Source organism: Temnothorax curvispinosus, unplaced genomic scaffold (genome assembly GCF_003070985.1).
Source record: "Temnothorax curvispinosus isolate PA1 unplaced genomic scaffold, ASM307098v1 QBEX01004719.1, whole genome shotgun sequence".
Taxonomy (NCBI): Eukaryota; Metazoa; Arthropoda; class Insecta; order Hymenoptera; family Formicidae; genus Temnothorax; species Temnothorax curvispinosus.
In genome coordinates, this window is record NW_020214499.1 from 1 (window position 1) to 5,656 (window position 5,656).

At 34.7% G+C, this 5,656-nt stretch overlaps 2 long non-coding RNA genes across 7 annotated transcripts; both read left to right on the top strand.

The window, feature by feature from the left end:
* Window positions 1-54: 54 nt before the first annotated feature.
* On the top strand, window positions 55-1,299 carry LOC112453826. Of its 3 annotated transcripts, none has more exons than XR_003040662.1 (4): window positions 70-84; window positions 165-333; window positions 423-665; window positions 1,086-1,299. It is a non-coding gene; the product is annotated as an uncharacterized LOC112453826 (long non-coding RNA). The 3 variants fall into 3 exon arrangements; XR_003040661.1 differs by having other exon boundaries at window positions 74-88; XR_003040660.1 differs by having other exon boundaries at window positions 55-333.
* A 1,290-nt stretch (window positions 1,300-2,589) lies between these two features.
* On the top strand, window positions 2,590-5,057 carry LOC112453827. 4 transcript variants are annotated; one of them, XR_003040666.1, is made up of 6 exons: window positions 2,591-2,844; window positions 2,925-3,128; window positions 3,232-3,800; window positions 3,887-4,087; window positions 4,195-4,324; window positions 4,894-5,057. It is a non-coding gene; the product is annotated as an uncharacterized LOC112453827 (long non-coding RNA). The 4 variants fall into 4 exon arrangements; XR_003040664.1 differs by having other exon boundaries at window positions 2,590-2,849; window positions 4,195-5,057; XR_003040665.1 differs by having other exon boundaries at window positions 2,590-2,839; window positions 4,195-5,057.
* The last annotated feature ends 599 nt before the right edge of the window (window positions 5,058-5,656 follow it).

Genomic DNA, 5,656 nt, shown 5'->3' on the forward strand with positions numbered 1-5,656 from the left:
GCGCATGACTAGACTTTCGTATTACGTTCGTTTTACGGCTGTTTATTTGAGTTTAATCGGAGGATCACGTTTTAATCGGAGACTGTAGGTTTGTTCTTTTCAGTTGCACTGGTACTGCACTGGTTCTGAACTAGAACTGGCGAGTACAGCAGAAATTTTTCTAGTGCAAGAATTCTGAGAGGAAGGAAAAGAACGCCACAGTGCAAGAATCAACATGGCGCAACACGTAATTGAAGATGTTGATTTATCTGAATTTATCAGACGATGAAGATTTTGTTTTACCACCACCACCACTGTTATTGTACACAAAACCTATCTAGGATGAAGATGATAGTAATTACTATTATTTTATGTGGCAAAATTGATTAATGTTAACAAAATAAATATCATCTACAATCTAACCTAATATAATTATATTTCAGATCATAACGAGTTACGAATAATACATCCAATTTTTGGAATGATTCAAAGAATTGAGCATGTAAAAATACAAAATTACGTAGAATTAAGATATTGTTTGGAATTATAATGAGATAGACTTTATTATGCACTTTCGGATATCAAGAGAAAAGACGTATAGCACCTGATTAAATATCCAACATTAGCTGAAAAAGAAGAAACTGCAATATATTATAGAGAAAGAAAAGGATTCTCTCGTATAATTGGTAATGTAACGTAAAAAGATTTCCTCCATATCATTGATCATGTTTATATTTATGCATGTAATAGCTTCTGCATACAGGACGCAGAAACGCTTACAACGCGGATATTTTTTGCTTTTCTGTAAGAGAAAAAAATTATTGGCTACTGCGTTACTTCTAACCGAGTGGCAAGCATTTCCACGTCCTGTGCAGAAGCTATAAGATGTTGAATACTTTAAAGACTCAGACACAATGAGAGGAATAAGGAATAGAATAAAGGAATAAGGAACAAAGAATAGGAATTCATAGTCGCATCTTACTTCAATATACGTGTATTGAAATAAGATACGACTATGAACTCCTATTCTTTGTTTCTTATTCCTTTTTCTTATTATTCTTTATTCTTCTCATTGTGTCTGAGCTCTAACGTTTCTTTTTTTTTAGGTGCTATTGACGGTTCACATATTAGAATAGATAAACCTAAAGAAGATCCAGATTCTTATATTAATCGAAAGCAAACTTTTCCTTGCATTTTCAAGGAACAGTAAATCATAAAATGCAGTTTATTGATATTTTCATTGGATATCCTGGTTCTGTCCACGACGCAAGGGTTTTTAAAAATTCTTCATTGCGTAACGATCTACATGAATTGTGTACAGGCTAGTTGAAAAATTTTATAAATAATATAAGTTATAAAGGCTAATAATAAAAACTTGATATTTTAACATTATACATTTTGTTATAGATAATTATTTTTTGCTTGGAGATAGCGCATACCCATGTTTGAAAGAATTAATTGTACCATACAGAGAATATTTAATCAAAAACTAAGCTCCTGCAGGGTAATAATTGAAAACGCATTTGGGTGTCTCAAGCAACGTTTTAGACAACTATAACTATATCATTTTTAATTGCGCGATATAGTGCGCATGGTACGCGTGATATATGCGTATTTCATAATATTGCAAAAATTGAAGATTTGCAATATCTTGAAGAGCCAATAAATGACCAGTATCCTGACATGGAAGGACAAAACTTGTTAATTTTGATGAAGCAGTAATGAGAACATGAAACTGGAGTGCATATCCGAGACGAATTATGTCATTTACTATTTCAATAAAATTAAACGTAATAATAAACGTAATAAATTAATGTAAAAAAATAAACAATTGTTTTTTTTATAATTCTATCCTCTATTTTATTTCTATCTTTCATAATACAAATATATTATTTTATCAATAAAAAGGAGAAGGCTCATAAAATTAAATAAAAAGTAAACAAATAAAAATATAGAGCAAATAAAAGTCAAACGCTAATTCAACATTTGTAATTTATTATATGTATTTTGTACATGCATATTAATATTTTCATTAACCAAAATATTTCCAGCTGCATCCCTTTTAATGTATGCATTTCCCGTTGTTTCCATTTTTTTGTAACTTCTTTTTCTATGAATAACAAGTTCTAATATAGCGCTATAAAAAGTAAAACTATAAAATATAAAATACATATCAAACATATATTTATCCTTTTAATAGCGAATTCGGGCGCTTGCACTGGTGCACACTGAGTTCGCACTAAGGCTTGTTTATAATCTATTCTTATATTTAAAGTCGCTTAAATACACATTTAAAAACTTTTTAGCCAATAAAACAATCTATAATATCTACCCTAAGAGCAAAAAGTTGACTTTAAGTCGACTTGAAGTCGACTTTTACCGAAAATGACTTGGCAGAAAGTCGACTTTTTTAAGGACAAAAGTCGACTTGAAGTCGGCGAATGTCTCAAAAAACGCCGACTAAAAGTCGACTTTCCGTCATGACGGGAAGTCGACTTCTTGTCGACTTATAAAAATGACGGAAAGTCGACTTTTAAATAGTCGACTTATAGAAGTCGACTAAAAGTCGACTTCTAAATAGTCGACTTATAGAAGTCGACGGAAAACAGTCAAGCGGTGTGTCATGCATCATCAATATGGCGGCGAATCTCAAGGAGGCTAGAGGAACAGAGTTTACGCGAGTGCGAGGAATACGTGTCGCGAGTCATAATCGTAAGGCCGTAATGCCGTTACCAACCGACATGGAAGCGAAATTGCTGCGCCAGATAGTTCTTGCAGGTATGGCGGATCAAGTCGCGAAAAAGGTTTCGCCCGAGGTAAAAGAGGATCAGGATAAGGCCAAGTGGAAACATGCTTACAGGTTAGGTATGGTGTGTTATTAATTGTCATCGATAATTAAGACCTATATTGAATGCGACAGTTCTCCATTCTGAACCATCTTTCAGAACACCAGAAATAAAGAAACCTGTGTTCATGCATTCTTCGTGCGTTCTACGAAAAATCAGTCCGGAATAGGTGGTTTATAAAGAGGTGTACGAAACGAATAAGATGTACATGCAAGGTGTCACGGCGATAGAACCTGAATGATTGCCGAAATTCGCTCCCATGCTATGCCATCTTAGTGAACCATTGGTTGATTCACCGCCAAGGTATATATTTTTATTACAATTATTGCTTTATAATGTTTTTTCTACTTATATTTATAAAGATATTATAATCTTCATTATGATCGAATATTATTCTTATTTATAGATATAATCAAGGAACTGGGAAGATCATTTGCCACGTGTCTGGTACATTCGGAAAGGCCGGATGGGCACTACCATCGATGGATATAAAGCATCCGTGGACGGTGTCGTGGTTCGTATTTCTTCTTGGAGAGTTAAGTGTACCCTAAGCTGAAACAGTTTGTCCCGCACGGGGGTGAAAGTAGTAGGAGAAGGGGAGAAACGTCATGGCAGCAGGGCCAGCTAGGAATGGGGGGCCGAAGCAAGCCGAAGACTGTCGATCGGGCACGAAGTTCGAAAAGAAAAGTGAACTACTGAAGTCGTTGTTCTAATGTCGCGATAATCTCGCGTTCGCTGCTGCACATGTTCGTCCTCGTAGAGAGATACCCTGGCGAAGGACAGATTTCGTGAGACCGCTGCTGCACGTGTTGTGAATTGTGAGATTCGCCCTTGTACGAGAGATACCCTGGCGAAGGACAGGTTTCGTGAGACGTGTTCGGAGATTCGCTCTCGGACAAGAGAGAACTTGGCGAAGGACAGATTTTGCTGCTGATGCACGTGTTCGGAGATTCGCCATCAAATCATTCTATATTTGTAAGTACAAATATATGTATAACCATACACTGTTCACATTTGTTTTATATACAATCTGAAAAATTAATGAAATGCATATATTTCAGATGACCGAAGGACAGATTTCGTGAGACCGCTGCTGCACGTGTTCTGAGATTTCTGAGATTCGCCCTCGTACGAGAGATAACCTGGCGAAGGACAGATTTCGCTGCTGATGCACGTGTTCGGACGAATGTTGTACTCAACTGTCACAGGAAGGGAGGACACTTGCCTTATCCGTACAGTGGCACAACAGTGTGATGTCGAAGGTAAATTTCCTTTGTTAAATTTGCCTAATTTTTTACTTTTTTTACTTCAATCTATAATTTTTTAAATTGGCAATATTTAACGTGTGAATGTAATTGTATCATTACAGACTGCTGCTGATATTAAAGGCGATACATTTGCTCGGAGGAATTTGAGGAACAAGAGGAAATAACGGGAGGCCCATCAGTAATGCACAGATTAGCGAGAAGACAAAATGTGCGGTCCAGTCATAAAAAAAAGTATGTGATATTATGTGATATTATGTAATATACTCGCGTAGGTAGGATATACTCGCGTAGGTAGGATTCGACGATTATATGGTTTCTTATGCGTGATGCGTGCACATATTTAGGTTATTTGCAAGATAATTTCACCTTGTGTATTATTACATGTTATACATTATGTATGCTGGTGGGTGCTGGGACCATCTGATTTCGGTAATAGAGTCCGCTCTGGCTACACCGGTAGGTGCTGGGACCGTCATCCGAGGATGACGGAGTCCGTACCGGTGCAGTTTGTCTAACATTAGCCAGTGGGTGCTGGGACTATTCCCCTTTGAGGATGAGGTCCGCAATAGTTTTATAATACACAATGTATTACATGTATTATTACATGTTATACATAACTTATAAATGTATGTGATTTTATTTATAATCAACTTTTTTCAGTTCAAATTTCATTTACTTTGTAAACTGTTGTATACGATGCCTTCGCGAAAGAAATATTCTTGCAAATTTCCCAATTGTGCCAACAGCTATTATTGGTCGAAAGGTGAAGCCAATACAGTCATAAATAAACGCTTTTTTAGATTTCCAAAAAATTCTGACATTTCTACGAAATGGAAAATAATTTGTGGCATTGATATCACTATTAATTGCCGGAGTATGTACATTTGCGAAGATCATTTTCACACTCTCAGAAAAGAATTCTAGATACAATACTATTAGGATCGAAATAAGGCCAATCATATTTAGTATTAAAAGAAGAATATTTTAATCTTAAATAAAGGAATTCTTAAATTAGACTTCTAGAAAAAAGAATATTTTAATCTTAAATAGAGATATTCTTAAATCTAGAATAAAATAATCTTGATGCTATCCCTCTAATTTTCTCAGAATTATTCTAGATTCAAGAATTCCTCTATTTAAGATTAAAATATTCTTCTTTTAATACTAAATATGATTGGCCCTATTTCGATCCTAATAGTATTGTATCTAGAATTCTTTTCTGAGAGTGCAGAAAGAAGATTTTGTTAACTGTACAAAACATCTGTTGAACCCAAATGTCATACCGAAACACATTGATATGTCAAACAATTTAGTCACAATAGAAGTTGCTGCTTTTGACTGCCAGTCAATAATGACTGAAACATCTTCTGCCGTTTGTATCGATTTAAATAACGATTTGAATAACGATTTAAATTCTGATTTAAATAACGATTTAAATAAAGATTTAAATGTCGATTTAAATTAAAGTGTATTTTATGTTACACACTTTGAATTAAATGTGATAATACAATCGTCGAAAATAGTTTAGCTTTTTTAATACAGAAGTATGCCAAAGATAAGAAA